Genomic DNA, 17,521 nt, shown 5'->3' with positions numbered 1-17,521 from the left:
GATAACTATGAGCCCAAGAGACAGAAAGGGCCACATGAACTAGAGACATACATCATCCTGAGACCAGAAGAACTGGATGGTGCCCGGCCACAATCGATGACTGCCCTGACAGGGAGCACAACAGAGAACTCCTGAGGGAGCAGGAGAACAGTGGCATGCAGGCCCCAAATTCTCAGAAAAAGACCAGACTTAATGGTCTGACTAAGACTAGAAGAATCCTGGTGGTCATGGTCCCCAAACCTTCTGTTGGCCCAGGACAGGAACCATTCCCGAAGACTACTCATCAGACATGGAAGGGACTGGACAATGGGCTGGAGAGAGATGCTGATGAAGAGTGAGCTACTCGTATCAGGTGGACATTTGAGACTGTATTGGCATCTCCTGTCTGGAGGGGAGATGGGAGGGTAGAGAGGGTTAGAAACTGGCAAAACGGTCATGAAAGGAGAGACTGGAAGAAGGAAGCGGGCTGACTTATTAGGGGGAGAGTAAATGGGAGTATGTAGTACGGTGTATATAAGCTTATATGTGACAGACTGACTTGATTTGTAAACTTTCACTTAAAGCACAATAAGAATTATTAAAAAAAGAAAAGAACGAGGAAGAAGTTATCTGAAGAGAAAGAATCCTTTGAAAATATGAACATCAGAATGTTTTCTAAATAAAGATAAAAATCTCTTAAAAAAAAAACAAAAAACAACAGCCTGGTATTGGTACAACAACAGATACATTGACCTATGGAACAGAATTGAGAACCCAGATGTAAATCCATCCAGCTATGGTCATCTGATCTTCAACAAGGGCCCAAAATCCATCAAATGGGGAAAAGACAATCTTTTAAACAAGTGGTGCTGGAAAAACTGTATGTTCATCTGCAAAAAAAAAAAAAAAAAAAAATGAAACGGGACCCATACCTCACACCATATACAAAAACTAACTCAAAATGGATGAAAGACCTAAATATAAAGCCCCAAACTGTGAAGTTCATAGAAGAAAAAGTAGGATCAACGCTAGAGACCCTAATACACGGCATTAACAGGATACAAACCACAACGAACAATACACAATCTCCAGAGGATAAACCAAAAAAAAAAAAAAAGTACCATCGAGTTGATTCTGACTCATAGCAACTCTATAGGGCAGAATAGAACTGCCCCATAGAGTTTCCAAGGAGCGCCAGCAGATGTAAACTGCCAGCCCTTTGATTAGCAGCCGTAGCACTTAACCACTACGCCACCAGGGTTTCCCTCCAGAGAATAAGATAGATAAATGGGATCTTCTAAAAAAGTAAACACTTATGCTCATCAAAAGACTTCACCAAAAGAGTAAAAAGAGAAACTATAGCCTGAGAAAAAAATTTTTGGGTATTACAAATCAGACAGAGGTCTAATCTCTAAAATCTACAAGAAAATCCAACATCTCTACCACAAAAATACCAATAATCCAATTAAAAAAAGGGGCAAAGGAAATGAACAGACACTTTACCAAAGGAGACATTCAAGAGGCCAACAGACACATGAGGAAATGCTCACGATCTCTCACCACTAGAGAAATGCAAATCGAAGCCATAATGATATACCATCTCACCCTGGCATTACTGGCACAAATCAATAAAACAGGAAATAACAGATGTTGGAGAGGCTTTGGGGAGATGAGAACTCTTATGCACTGCTGGTGGGAATGCAAAATGATACAACCATCTTGGAAAACTATATGGTGCTTCCTTGGAAAGCTGGGAATAGAAATACCATATGATCCAGCAATCCCACTCCTAGGAATATACCCTAGGGAAATGGGAGTCGTCACACTGACAGACATGCACACCCATGTTCATTGCAGCATTGTTCACAATAGCAAAAAGATGGAAATAACCCAGATGCCCATCAACAGATGAATGGATAAACTGTGGTACATACACACCATGGAGTATTATGTAATGATAAAGAACAAGGATGAATCTGTGAAGCATCTCATAACATGGATGAACATGGAGGACATTACGCTGAGTGAAATAAGTCAATCACAAAAGGACAAATATTGTATGAGACCACTACTTCAAAAACTCATGAAAAGGTTTACATACAAAAAGAAACAATCTTTGATGTTTATGTGGGAGGGGAGGGGTGGGGACAGAAAAACACTTAATAGAAAATAGATAAGTGGAAACTTTGGTGAAGGGTAATACACTACATGATACTGGGGAAGCCAGAACAACTTGTAGAAAGCAAGGTCATGGTAGCTCCATCAAAACAAACCAAACTCACTGCCGGTGAGTCGATTTCGACTCAGAGTGACCCTATAAAAAAAAAAAAAAAAAACTTTTTTTTTTTTGACCCTATAGGACAGGGTAAAAATGCACCATAGAGTTTCCAAGGAGCGCCTGGCAGATTCAAACTGCTGACCTCTTGGTTAGCAGCCGTAGGACTTAACCACTACACCACCAAGGTTTCTGGCAGCTCCAGAGACACATCCAAACTCCCTGAGCGAGCCAATTGCTAGGCTGAGGGCTGTGGGGACCGTGATCTCAGGGAATATCTAGCTCAATTGGCTTAACATAGTTTATAAAAAATATATTCTACACTCTACTTCGGTGAGTAGCATCTGGGGCCTTAAAGCCTGTGAGCGGCCATCTAGCATACTCCACTGGTCTCACCCCTTCGGGAGCAAGGGAGAATGAAAAAAACTAAAGATACAAGAGAAAGATTAGTCCAAAGGACTAATGGACCACATCTACCACGGCCTCCACCAGACTGAGTCCAGTAAAACTAGATGGTGATCGGCTACCACCACTGACTGCTCTGACAGGGATCATAATAGAGGGTCCTGGACAGAGCTGGAGAAAAATGTAGAACTAAATTCTAACTCAAAAAGAAAGACCAGACTTGCTGGCCTGACAGAGACTGGAGAAACCCTGAGAGTATGGTCCCCAGATACGCTTTCATCTCAGTAATGAGGTCACTCCTGAGGTTTACCCTTCAGCGAAAGTTTGAAGAGGCCCAGGGAACAAAGCAAGACTAAAGGGGTGCAGCAGCCCTGGAGCAGGGACTGGAAGTCAGGAGGGAACTGGAAACCCGGTAATAGGGAACCCGGGGTAGAGAAGGGAGTGTTGACATGTCGTGGGGTTGTTAACCAATGTCATAGAACAATGTGTGTACTAACTGTTTGATAAGAAACTAGTTTGTTCTGTAAACGTTCATCTAACGTACAATAAAAAATAAAAATAAATAAATAAAATGGTCATACACTGGCCATTACTGCCTTTCAGTGATCATTGGGCCCTTGCTTAAATCCAGTGGGCCCCACTTCCTCCCTCACAGCACCTCATCTTCTATAACCATGAAGTATATTGCTGTGAAATAATATGACCCCCAGCCTGAAGGCTCTATAGTGTACTCCACCGTACAATGCTTCATCTTTCCTTTGCATCCCTGAAAGTCTGAGTAAACAGCTATACTAGAAATTATATATTGGAAAGCAGGAATATTCATTTTTGCTCATGGGATGAATTAGTACAATTCAGCAAATGATCAACTTTTTGGCTTAAGTCAGAACAGGTATTGAAGGGAGATGGCTAGTCAGAAATAAGAAAAATTCAGACAAAGGACTCTTTGGTAACTTGGTGAAGGAATAGGCATTACTTTCACTATTTTAAATAGTTGGCAGGAGTCTTAAAATCTTTGCTAAAAATGCAACAAAAGTTTGACATCAAATACTCCCAACATTATATTTTTGTAAGATGGTAGTGTTAACCTTCCAAAAAATTTCACTCCTTATATTCTTTTCACAAATTAAAAAAAAGAAAAAAAAAAAAAGAACAAGAGGAGAAAAACAATGTAAAAAAAAAAAAGTTGGTATAGGTCAAAGGCTCACGTTGAATCTAGGTAACTTATTTTATTAATACCTATTTTATTTCATTTTTTTTGGTTTATGCCATTCAGTGTACTACAGTATAAATGATACAGATTTTCTTAACATATATTATTACTGTTTGCAAAATTCTTTTTCATCAAAAAAAAATTTTCCTTAAACTATCTATGTAGCATTTATCACAGAGGGCGTGGTTAACTTGCTTTACATCAGCTATCTCTCTAAAAATTGATTGTGGTACAATTTCACAGTATTTCTTATATCCCTGCTGCTGGGAACTCTTGCTACAGCCAGCTTTTTTGAATGTCACAGATAGAATGAGTTGGCAAAATATGATGATGCAAGGGGAAATTATTGCCAAAATTCTATCTCAGCAAAAGGATATTGACCCAACAGTGACAATGGAACCTATCTTCATTTTCCACAAACCCAATAGTTCAAGCTTCACACAATCAAATATTTTCCTTCCCCCACCTTTTAGAACATTCTTTACTCAAAAGCTATATGTTGTTGTCAGTTGCCATCAAAGCTCCTCTGAAACTTGTCCACCATGGGTAACCCTACTGGCATAGCTTCCGGCATCATGGCATTATGCAAGCCACCACAGTACAACAAACTGAAAGACCAGTGGTGGCAAAAGCTATACAGTGAACACTTATTGGGGGTCTTAATACCATGTATTAATACGCTCATCAGAGATTCATTGAATGAAGCTTATAAAATTCACCCTGAGATCCAGCAACACTTGATGCTACAAAGATTCATGCAGGTTTATGGTTGGTTTATTGGTATGTATATATACATATCCATTCTTCCTTCATCGCAGGAATAAGGAATAGCTTATTTGATGGACATGAACTTGTAATTATTAAAAAAAAAAAATCACAAATAGTGTTCTTCATTCTTAAAAACCTTGGCTCCATAACTATTCTATGGTAAAAGTCCTCAGTGACAAAGCAGAATTGGAGACATAAACCTGGAAACAATGGTTTCCCTAAGCCTCCCATGGTTGGAGAGAACTCTGGGGAAGTGAGGCCTTCCTGTGGCCACCAGCCTGGTCCTTATATTTAGGCCAGTGCTCCTGCTTTCCGTGGTCAGGAGTGTCCCTTAAGGGCTAGCTAAATGTCAAGTTTCCCTGACTTTCAAGGCAGTTAGATGTTTCCTCTACTCTAATTAATAGTTTCTTTATCTGTCTCCTCTCCCCTCCCAGCCAGGATCCAACTACACTGTTAGGCTCTCCAAGGCACATGTTATTCCTTTTGAAAGCCCTAATCTTTAGATTAATGATGAGTAAAGTGGTGGATATTCATCAAAGGTTTATTGGGGACAGAGGGGAAGACATAGAAGGAATTCTTTATTCTTTGCCTCGATATTTCACAGCTCTACCCTTCTTCAACAGAAATTAAGACCAAATGAAATCTTTTTGCCTCTTCTAAAAGCATGCTCTAGTTGCTTTGCTACTTTGATTCTTCCATGGATTGTGCAAACAGCAAAATGTGTGCATCACAAATGAACCCTGCCCAGATGTTTATATTTGGGCTTATACCTGATAGTAGATTTACCATTTTCACTGGTTTCTACCCAAGGGTTCTAACACCACAAAGTCCTGACCCAAATAGTCACAATTTCTTGAATGCCTTCTTTTCCCTCCTCCCCCCACTTCCAGTTCTGGCTGTTTTTATTTCTACCTTCTGAACATGTTTCTCACTTGGGGAGCTTCATATAAGGAAACCCTGGTGGCCTAGTAGTTAAGAGTTCGGCTGCTAACCAAAAAAGGTCTGCAGTTTGAATCCACCAGGTGCTCCTTGGACATTAAACCAAAAAAAAAAAAAACCCAAACCCATTGCTGTGGAGTCAATTCCAACTCATAGTGACCCAAGGACAGAGTAGAACTGCCTCATATGGTTTCCAAGGAGCAGTTGGTGAATTTGAGCTGCCAACCTTTTGGTTAGCAGCTGTCATGGATTGAATTGTGCCCCCCAAAATATCTGTCAACTTGGCTAGGTCATGATTCCTAGTATTGTATGATTGTCTACCTTTTTTTTTTTATCTGATGTGACTTCCCTATGTGTTGTAAATTCTATCACTATGATATAATGAGATAGAATAATGGTGGTTATATTGTTGAGATCTACAAGAATAGATAGTGTCTTACACCAATCTCTTTTGAGATATAAGAGAGAGAAGCGAGCAGAGAGACATGGGGACCTCATATCACCAAGAAAGCAGCGCTGGGAGCAGAGCTTGTCCTTTGGACCCAGGGTTCCTGCGCAGAGAAGCTCCTGGTCCAGGGGAATATTGATGACAAGGACCTTCCTCCAGAGCTGACAGAGAGAGAAAGCCTTCCCCTGGAGCTGATGCCCTGAATTTAGATTTGTAGCCTACTAGTGGAAACCCTGGTTTCCTACTAGTTGGTTGGAGCCTACTAGCTGGTGAGAGAATAAATTTCTCTTTGTTAAAGCCATCCATTTGTGGTATTTCTGTTATAGCTGCACTAGATGACCAAGACAGCAACCAAACTCTTAACCAATGCACTACCAGGGCTCCTTCCAGTGACATTAAACCAAAAAAAAAAAAAACAAAAAAACCCATTGCCGAGTTGATTCCGACTCGTAGTGACCCTAGTTGGGGAGAACTCCAGCATAATATTACAACAACAAAGGAAATGTGGCCTATATAACAATGTACTCTGCTCATACTCTTATTGATAAGTATAAGAAGCATGGCAAATAGGCTTTACTTTCTTGGGCACGAACTTTTTATACCTTTGACATTCATTACCTGGTTAACCACATTTTAGTTCTTACAAAAACACTGTAGATTTTCCTCTGTCAATTTCAAAATATCTTTGTGTTTCACTCAAAGTAAATACTGAGTTTCCAGTAAGTTAGTGTTCAAGGGGGATTATTGAGTGGGCATTCACTTACCAGCTTAATTGCTAGTGAATTATGCCCATTTTAGGTGATCTAATACTTCAGTTGATAGGAATATTCTGATATTTTAAGGCATAATTCGAAAGCCCTAATTATTTCATTTGTTCTCCTAGGACCTCTTCTTGACCTTTTTTTTTTTTTTTTAATGTTGAACTTTTCAAATGACTTTCATGAGGTAGGTGGTAATTTATACTTTTAAGTGGAGGAATCAAGTAGTTAGACTCAGAAATAAATGAACACGTATTAGGGGGATGGAGTTTAACCTCCCTGCCCTGTTTTCTCCCTGTCTGCTACCACAAACTTTGCACATGTTATTTTGTGTGTTCTAGGAAATGCACATTTAAACATATACACACAGTTTTTAATTTACACACAGGATAAAAAACAAAATCTAAATTAAAGGCATCCACCCATACACTGGGAAACTGGCAAAAGACATCCCCTCAAGTTGGTATCATATGCCAAATGTGGTGCTCGGTGATTGTAAACTTATTACCACTTTTAAACATCTGAAATAATATCATTTTTGCATTATGGATTGGTAAACTGAGGTTCTGAGTTTATATAACATGGATAAAGGCACGCAGCATGTAACCCAGATCTGTCTTAACACATGGTTCCTGTATAAAGAAACCATGAAAATGAATGTATTTATTTTTGGATTTTTCCACATGTCCCAAATTCTGGAAGAGGGCGTGGATGAACAGACTTCTATTCAGGGTGAGTTGTTCCTCCTGTTAGAAGCCATATGGTGCTTTGGGAAAGTAGAAATTCATCTGTGGCCTCTTTCCTGGTTCAAGGTTCTCAGTGTCCAACAGCTGTGGCAGTTGGCAAAACTAAACTGAGGTGATAAGTCCCACCCTGGAATCTTACCCAAAGGACTTTGTTCTTTCTTCAGCGATGCCCCAGGGCTTCAATGTGCTTTCACAAACCAAAGAGAAGCCTTTTGGAGGTTGGCCAGCATGAAACTCATGCAAACTGCAGGATTTCCATGAACAAGGCATCCCTGGGACTGGGTTCTGTTCTCCCTCGCTCCTTCATTCTCTCCCTCCTTCATTCCCTCCCTACCTTTCTTCTTTCGTCATCCTTTTTGAGGTATAATCACACACAGTAAAATCCACCAATTTTAAATGCACAATTGGATGCATTTTGACAGATGTACCCAGTCGTGTAACTACCTTCATCCCCCTACAAAATTCCTTCATGACTGTGCAATTTCCCCTTGGCAACAACCGATCTGCTTGTTATCACTATAGCATTGCCTTTTGTATGATTTTATACAAAGGGAATAACACATAATACTTTTCAGAGTTATCCATGTTCTTTTATATATATCAGTCTTTTGTTCCTTTTATTGGTGTATAGTATTCCACTGTCTGGCTGTCCCACAATTTGTTTTTCCATCAAGCAGTTGATGAATATCTTGATTTTTTCACCATGTTTTGGTGATTATAAATAAAGCTTCTGTGAATATGTTTTCACTCCTCTCGAGTAAATAACTACAAGTTGAATTTGCTGCCAAACTGTTTTCCAAAGTGGCTGTGTCATTTTGCATTCTATAATGTAAGGTCTAAATTTAAAGTTGTTGCTGTATGTTGCTGAGTTGTCTCCAACTCATAGAGACCCTATAGGACAGCATAGAACTGTCCCATATGGTTCCCTAGGCTGTAATCTTTAAGGAAGCAGAACACCAGGTCTTTTCTCCCACAGAGCACAAAGTGGGTTTGAACCACTGACCTTATGCTTAGTTGCTGAGCACTTAACCATTGCGGCACTCTACATTGCCTTGACATCTGGTAAAACCAGGAAGGTTTCCAGTGGCCTAAACACAAGCTTTCCTTCCTACTCTGCTCCTGTAGAAAAGGTCCGCTAGCCAAACAAGCCTTCTTATCAAGGGAACTAGGCGTAGTTCCTGCTTATTCCTGAGTAGCAGGTTTCTGTTTATAGATCCTCCTCCCCCTGGCTATGAGTATATGAGACTAATAAACTGCTGTTGATCTCATCAGTCCAGGTCCAGTGTCATGTGTTCGGCCACTTCCATAACACTAGTGTAGAAATCTCTCCCTCACCGATAGAGGAAATTAAAATAATCGGCGTTATAAACAGGGTGGCCTAACCATGTCCAAGGAACCTAGTCAACTTTAACTAACTGCTTTTGGTTACCCAGGTAGTTCCACAATATGGCAAAGTCTGTGTGGAATGAAACCTCCAATTGCTGGCAAGCTTGTGCTTTGGCCTGTTTGGGACGTTGTTGTTTTTGTTGGGTGTTGCTATCTCTTCCCACTCTAAAATGCTCTTGCCCCAAAGGTGATAATTATTATTAATTGACTACAGCACAGCAAGACATATTGTTGGGTTTGGCATTTGTTTGACAGGTGGTCTTTGAGGCCCCGTCTATAAAGGTGGCAACAACACAGTGCTTTAGCCAGTCGGCACTTGAGTCTCACTGACCAAGGGTCAGGCTAGAACCCTCTTGTCACTTTGTCTAGTCTGGTGGACCCTCTGGTCACTGTTTCTAGTCTGGTGAACCCTCTGGTCACTGTGTCTAGTCTGGTGACAATCACTGGCTGCTTGGGACAGACATACTGCCATTGTGATTGTGCACCAAGGCAGGTTCTGGATGGCCCTTTGTGAGGTTTGCTCAAAGGAAGGAAACCACCACCCCGAGGAGAATTAAGCATGGCACTCCTGTTGCCTAACAAGCAAGGGTAGTAACTCCTGTGTTGCTGCTTCCCTTGCTGCAGTTGTGCATCTTTCCTGGCTTTCAAGGGTATCAGGCTGTATATCCATGATGGCTGGGGCCCAGACACGGACGAGAAAAAAAAGAGGGCAGGGACATTTGGTACTCGTAACCTGTTGCTGTCAAGTCCATTCCGGCTTGTAGCAACCACACAGGACAGAGTAGAACTGCCTCATAGAGTTTACGGGGAGTGGCTGGGGGATTCGGACTACTGACCTTTTGGTAAGCAGCTGAGCTCTTAACCACTGTGCCACCTGGGCTCTGCATTTGGTATCAGCACTCCCAAAACACTGGAGGAGGCAACTTGACAGCTCTCCCAATGTGATGTGATACCCCTAGTTGATGTTCCTGGGCTTTGCTTAGCCCGGGGTTTACCATCTCGCCAAAGGGCTAATTTTGAAATCACAGGGCTTGAAGGCCCTACCTGGGCCATAGACAAAATGCTCTTATTGGATCAACCTGGGGTGATTGACAGGCACCCCCTGAAGGAAGAAGCGACTGCCTAGGAGGTGGACCACTGGGTTCCTGGATTTTCCCCCAGAACCACCCAGAAGTTTTGCACTGCAGGTGATTGGACAGAGACAGAAACTGAAAGCCTTGACTTTACACTGTTAGAAATCTCAAATATTCTGAGAAAATTCATACAATGATAAGAGAGAAAAAATAAAAACAAAAAACCTGTCACAGAGAATATGACAGAGAATCCCCGATTGAGCAGGAGAACAGTGGGATACAGACCTCAAATTCTTGTAAAAAGACCAGACTTAATGTTCTGGCTGAGACTAGAAGGGCCCCAGAGGTCATGGTCCCCAGACCCTTTGTTATCCTGACTAGAGCCATTCCCAAACCCAACTCTTCAGGGAGGGATTGGACAGGACTATAAGACAGAAAATGATACTGGTGAGGAGTGAGCTTCTTGGCTCACTATGTGGGCAACTCCTGTCTGGAAGTGAGATGGGAAGGCAGAGGGGGACGGGAGCCAGCTGAATGGACACAGGGAATACCAGGTAGAGAGGAGGAGTGTGCTGTCTCATGGCGGGGGGTGAGGGGGCGGGGAGGAGCAGCTAGGAGTACATAGCAAGGTGCACACAAGTTTTTGTATGAGAGACTGACTTGATTTGTAAACTTTCACTTAAAACACAATTGAAAAAAAAAAAAAAACCTGTCACTAGGTGGCTGCTGAAGTCCACATTCCTAAAGACTCACCAGGACCCTTAAATACTTCTTCTGCTACCGCTGCTGCCACTGCCTGTGCCTCTGTTGCAGCACAGATCCTGATTCTCAAGGTTATAGGAAAAAAACATCTATGGCACCCCTGTGGCACATGAAGGTGGTAATTAAAACCTGACTGAAGCCTGGAGTCTTTAAACCCTATAAAGCTTTCATTGCCATGGGAGGCCCCTAACCCTGACGGTACTGATTTGAGGCTTTCTGGAGGAAGAAATTTATAAATGTGATCACGGTAAAGAGGAATCCTCCTAAAGTATACCCAGTGGCAATAAAGGAAAAAGAAAGAAAGAATAGAGAAACAGACACCTGGATAAAGGGGGAGGAAAAACAAAACCAAAACCAAGCTGAAACAGAGGCCCACAATTTGATTCATCTGAAAAAACAAAATTTACTAAAAGATTTTATACAATAGAGGGATAAAGACGCACTGATTGGCTATTGTTGGTTATTGTGCCCCTACAATTTTTTTTTTTTTTCTAATACAGGCTCTGAATTAACTTTAACATCTGCTAAAATTCACTAACCGGTAAACCTTCATGGATTTGATCACGATTGGGGCTCAAATTTCAGTTATACCTGGGGATCCTACTAAATTTAATTAAGGTACCCCTATAATCTTTTTTTTTTTTTTTTATAATCTTAGGGAACTTACAGAATATAAAATGAAAGACAAATAGGTATGCCTCCTCTTAATCATTCAAACTACTACCTTGCCTAAATTCCCCATTTTCATAGAACCAATTTTCCCTACAACAACTCATAGATTAAATTAAGTTTCTGGCACTTACAAATTTGCTTGACAAAATGGGACTCCATTGACTTTACCTCTCCAGCTAAAATAGTTAATGTGGTCCAATGCAAAAAAGACCTCTTTGAAGTGTTAAAAAGCAAAGATGACTAAGGTGCGCCTGACACAAGCCATGATGTTTTCAATCGCCTCATATGCATCAGAAAGCTAGACAATAAATAAGGAAGACCAAAGAATTGACGCCTTTGAATTATGGTGTTGGTGAAGAATGTTGAATATACTACAGACTGTCAAAAGAACAAAAAATCTGTCTTGGAAGAAGTACAGCCAGAATTCTCCTTAGAAGCAAGGATGGCGAGACTATGTCTCACGTACTTTGGACATGTTATCAGGAGGGATCAGTCCCTGGAGAAGGACTTCATGCTTGGTAAGGTAGTCAAAACCAAAAACCAAACCCGTTGCTGTCGAGTCAATTCCGACTCATAGTGACCCTGTAGGACAGGGTAGAACTGCCCCAAAGAGTTTCCAAGGAGCACCTGGTAGATTTGAATTGCTGACCTCTTGGTTAGCAGCTGTAGCTCTTACCTACTACGCCACCAGGGTTTCCTGGTAAGGTAGAGGGTCAGTGAAAAAGAAGAAGGTCCTTAAGGAAATGGATCAATACAGTGGCTGCAACGATGGGCTCAGGCATAACAACAATTATGAGGATGGCTCAGGACTGGGCAGTGTTCCGTTATGTTGTACATATGGTCACTATGAAGGATTGAAACCCATTATAGAAGACATATTTAATAAGGGGTGATTATCCCTACTGTTTCTCTATTTAATATGACGATCCCATCCATGGAGGATCTATGACTCAATTTTTTTTAAATCATTGACTCTATTCAATCAGTAACTGGTAAATATTTTGCTATTATAGATTTATTGACCCTCTTAGGCCTCACAATGTCTTTTAGGCCTTTTGGGGCTCTGGAGGCCACATATTCCTCATTTACAAATTTAACTTGAGCCCATTTATGCTGTTACTTGCAAATCAGTTCACCTTGAATGTCCCTGCCAATAAAAGGCTCTAGAATCTGTCCAAATTGCAATATAACAGGCACCCCCATTAGTGCCCTCAGAGACTCTCTTGCTGCAGAATATTCAACAACCTCCCCTCATGCCTTCTGGAGTTTATGGACCACTCATAATGACCATAAGTTGCCCATGGGCCTCTGGGTGCAAGAAAAACTGCCCTTCTCAGCCTTGAACCATACAACATTACAACATCAGAGTGGCAACTGCTGGCCACATACTAGACTTTCTGGAAAGAAGAGGTTTCCACACTCATAGTGGGCTCCTCAAAGAACTCTTTTTTAAGTTACAAAATGGCAAATGGATGCCTGCTGGGTGTCGTTATTGCCACAGGCATTGATTAGCCTAAATTCTCATCCCTGGGGACATGTACTCCCTATACAATAGCCACACAGGTACTTCAGATGACATTTTTGATGACTACCTTACCAGGTGGCACCCTCCCTCCTGATCAAGTGCCTACTTTGCTTCCCAAGGAGGCACTTCTCCTACTCCCTTGAAGTCTCAGTCACTGCCACAGTTTAAATTAATGTTAAGGCATCAAGGAGTCAATTGTGGTGGCAGAACTACAGTTAAAGTCCAATATTACTTGCTGCCTGGACATCTGGGGAAACTGGGAGGACCTCAAATGGCTTAACTGCAAATGACCCTCCCACCTCTGCTCCTGCAAATAAGGTCCCCTAGCCAAGCAACCGTCCTTATCATGGGGACCCCAGGCACAATTCCTGCTTACCCCCTAGTCATAGGTTTCAGTTCCCAACTAGCATGCAAAACAATTCAAACAAGCAAATCACATCCTCCCCCGGGAACCAGGGACACTCTACCCTCTTGAAACTACAAAGTCTTCCTCCCACAACCCCTGGCTGTTCACTGTGTTCCTGAGTGCAACCCTCATGTGGCCCTGCATCACATGGTGTCCTTCTTCCCCAGGCTGTGAGCATCCCAACCCCAGTGCCATCGAGGAGCATATGTGACTAATAAATGGCTGTGGATCTCATCTGTCCTGTGTCAGGTGTTGTGTGTTCAGCCATCCTCTAACCCCCGGGCAGAATCCCTCTCTCACCAATGGGGTAAATAGGATGCAATAAGAACATATTCTCATTATTAGTGGATGAGTGGTCCAATTGCTTCACGTTCTTGCTATAATTGGGATTACATTTTAAGTTTTAGCTGTCCTAAACCTGTTGTCATCCAGTCAATTCTCACTCATAGCAACCCTATAGGACAGAGTAGAACTGCCCCATAGGATTTCCTTAGCTATTCTAGTGGTGTCTTATTGGGGTTTTATTTGCATTGCCGAGACTGATTTCATATCTCTAACACATGGGTTCACCATGAGTCATGGAGAACGTGGAGTAATCTGTACCTGTTACATAGGACTTTCTGCAATACTATAAAGAATCTACCAAAAAAAATAAAGTTGCTGTTGAGGAAATTCAGACTCATGGTGACCTCATGTGTATCCAAATAGAACTGTGCTCTGTGGGGTTTTAAGTGCTGATCTTTTGAGAAGTAGATCACCAGGACTTTCTTGGATCTCCAGCCTTTCAACTAGCAGCCAAGTACGTTAACCATTTGCACCACCTAGCAACTTCACCTTGCAAATAGTAAGTTTAATAAACACAGGCTGACAGAAATCATTGATGGTTACTTCTTGCGGGTTGGGGCAACCATCCCTAGGAAACCATCCTCAAAGTGTCCAGAAAAGAGAAGTATCCCCCTTTTTTTTTTTAGTGAGCCCACCGATGTCCTTGAAGTATGACCCAATATCTTTTACCCTGCCTGACCACCCTTTGCTGTTGGGCCATGGCCAAGTTATTTCACTTCTCTGGGCCTCAGTTGCCTCATTATGAGATGAGTGTGAGGAAAATCCTCATGAGGTTGTTGTTTGTGAAGTAACTGAAATAACACAGATGAAAGGGTTAATATAGCACTTGGCTTTAGAAAATGGTCAATAAATAATAGCTGATACTATTATTATTATTCAGGAAAAGTATCATCGAAACACATGGGAGAAACAACATTCTCTTTCTCCCCTTAGCTGTTATAGCTTGCTTCCGAAGTTCTCCTTATGTCCCTCCACAAGGACTACAAACAGAGAAAAGAGATGAGTCAGTTTAGTCTGTGAAGGGCCAAGGCTTTGAGGGTTAGGAAATGGAGAAAGCTATTACACGTCTAAGGCTTAACTCATGGTGCTGCATACCTGGGTCTTCAGGATTTACTCTTTGACAGCTTTGGGAAGAACCTTTCAACAAATATGGAGATGGTTCATTAGAGATCCTGAAGGAGTAGGCCTAGTTTTCCCAGCTTTGGAGATTTTGCATAAAATTTCCTGCTCTTCTGCCTCAAATTTGACTGTAAATCTCATTTAGGTCTTTACCAACAAGGCAAAGCAAATCTAGTTTTTGATAAGTTTTTAGCATTAGTCTCCTACCTTTTATTCTATTTTGCTTTGAAATTATCTAACATGGATATCCATGTTGCTAGAATGTCACAACAAAGCAAAATTAGGGCTTATCTTAGCCAACCTCTTTCTTTCAAATGGACGTATCCACAGAGCTAGGACCAGGAATGATTGAGGCAGAGTGCAATGTAGTTCTCATTTAAGTTCACTGACTTTCTACTAAGAGGAAAGAGAAGTGCAAAAGGTGGAAAATGGATGCAAACTTCCAGCCTTCTTATGAGTTGGGATTGGCTCAACGGCTATGGGTTTTTGGTTTAAGTAGTAGAGGTGACCAGATAAAACATAAATGCATTCAAATCTGCAGAATTATTTTCTAATAGAGAGCTGGGTGTAGCCATAGACAGTATCTCACAGGAACAATAATTCCTGTTTGCCATGTTTGAGCATTTACTATGAAGCAGGCACTGCGCGCTATACAGTAAGCTAAAGTACAATAGTTTGTTTTGGAATATCAGTCTTAGGTGGTTTCCATTTCTCTGGATGGGAGGCATAGACTCAGAAAGGGGAACCAAGATCACCTACTGGGTTAAGAGGAGGAGCTGAAATTAAAACTGAAGACTTCCTAGTCCCAAAGCCCATGATCTTACCTCCTTCATTTGATTAGAAATAAGTCAAAATGATAAAATAGAAGCATTCTTTGCAAAGGAGTACAGCATCAGTAACTGACCCAGTTAAGACAGCTTATGGCTTCCTATATTTGATAGCTTATTAATGAAAGAAAAAAAAAAGTTCTAGGACCAATAAGCACCAACGATAAATGGAGAAAATATTGAAGTTGTCCAGGATTTCATTTTACTTGAATTCATAATCAACACCCATGGAAGCAGCAGTCAAGAAATCAAACGATGTATTGCATTGGGCAATTCTGCTGCAAAAGACCTCTTTAAAGTGTTAAAAAGTGAAGGTGTCACTTTGAGGACTAAGGTGGAACCTGACCCAAACCATGGTATTTTCAATTTCTCATATGTATGTGAAAGCTGGATAATGAATAAGTAAGACTGAAGAAGAATTGATGCCTTTGAATTATGGTGTTGGCAGAGAATATTGAATATGCCATGGAATGCCAGAAGAATGAACCAATCTGTCTTTGAAAAAGTACACCCGGAATGCTCCTCATAAGGAAGGATGGCCAGACTCCTTCTCACGTACTTTGGACAAGTTATCAGAGGGATCAATCCATGAAGAAGGATATCATGCTTGGTAGAGGGTCAGGGAAAAAGAAGAAAACCCTCAACAAGAAGGACTGACACAGTGGCTACAATGATGGGTTCAAACATAGCAATGATTGTGAGGATAGTGCAGGACTGGCCAATGTTTCATTCTGTTGCACATAGGGTTGCTACGAGTCAGAACCGACTCAACGGCACCCCTAACAACACAAGGGCCATACATTCATAAGTAAATGACAGAGCAAGGTAGACAGTGATTGGAGTTGGTGATGCTCTAATTGTAGAGATGACACAGGGGCTAAAGACATCATCCAACAGATGTGGGAGTGATAGACGAGGCTAGCTACATAGTGTTTTCTCATTATTATGGTGAGTAGACAAATTTGTTGAAAGGACAATCTTAACTCCTGGTTCTGTGGTATCTTCCCAGTATCAATTACCTTGCAACCTTTTTATGTGCCACGTCTATTTCCACAAAGGTCTTTTTCAAAGATGTTTTTAAGGAGGTTGCCATGAAACTCCATGAGGTCAGAGAAAGAAACCAAAAAACAACAATATAGAGGAAGTGGAAGATGGTTTGAAGAGGAGCCTAAGGTTAGGATGACTCCTAGCTATGAGCATTAGAGGTTTTTCTGAGCTTCCTGGTAGAGAATAATAACAATAGCATTTGTTTTCCCCATTAACAAATGAGGGAACTGAAGCTAAGAGGGGGATAAGGTATTTTCCACAGATATGTCATGCTAGAAAGTGCCAGAACAATAATAACAATCCCACCAAGATGACTGAAAGAAGGGAGTAGGGGAGCAGTGGCTAAGTCGGCAGTATTTGAAACAGCACTAGTTTTAGAGCTCTGGTCTCATTATTTAGGTGAATCATGTTCTTTCTACATCTAGAAAGTGGGTATAACTATACCCACCCAAGGTCCTTGGATGGCGCAAATGATTTTCAGTTGGCTACTAACCTAAAGGTTGGTGGTTCAAACCTACACAGCAATTCCATGGAAAAAGCCTTGGTGATCTGCTTCTGTAAAGATTACAGCCAAGAAAACCCAATGGAGCAGTTCAAATCTGTAACACATGGGGTTGCCATGAGTTGAAATTGACTTAATGACAACTTTTTTTTTCTTTCTTTTTAATACTCATCCTGCCCACTCTATGGAGTTGACATGGTGTTCAAAGGAGTTGATGCTGTGAAAGCCCCTCTCTCAGGCATACTTGACCAGTGCTTATTTTTAAAATATTGAATTTGAATACCTATCATCTTTGGAACATGCACTATCACTTAATATTCAGTACT

At 41.3% G+C, this 17,521-nt stretch overlaps 1 protein-coding gene across 2 annotated transcripts in view; it reads right to left on the bottom strand.

Moving 5' to 3' along the window:
• The window catches only part of GRM7 (glutamate metabotropic receptor 7), a 1,070,009-nt gene that overhangs the window by 63,332 nt on the left and 989,156 nt on the right, over positions 1-17,521 (bottom strand). The gene's annotated exons all lie outside the window — the stretch shown is intronic.

Source organism: Elephas maximus, chromosome 20 (assembly GCF_024166365.1).
Source record: "Elephas maximus indicus isolate mEleMax1 chromosome 20, mEleMax1 primary haplotype, whole genome shotgun sequence".
Lineage (NCBI taxonomy): Eukaryota > Metazoa > Chordata > Mammalia > Proboscidea > Elephantidae > Elephas > Elephas maximus.
Note: the sequence above shows the minus strand (reverse complement) of the source record. Positions and strands in the feature narration are given on the sequence as shown.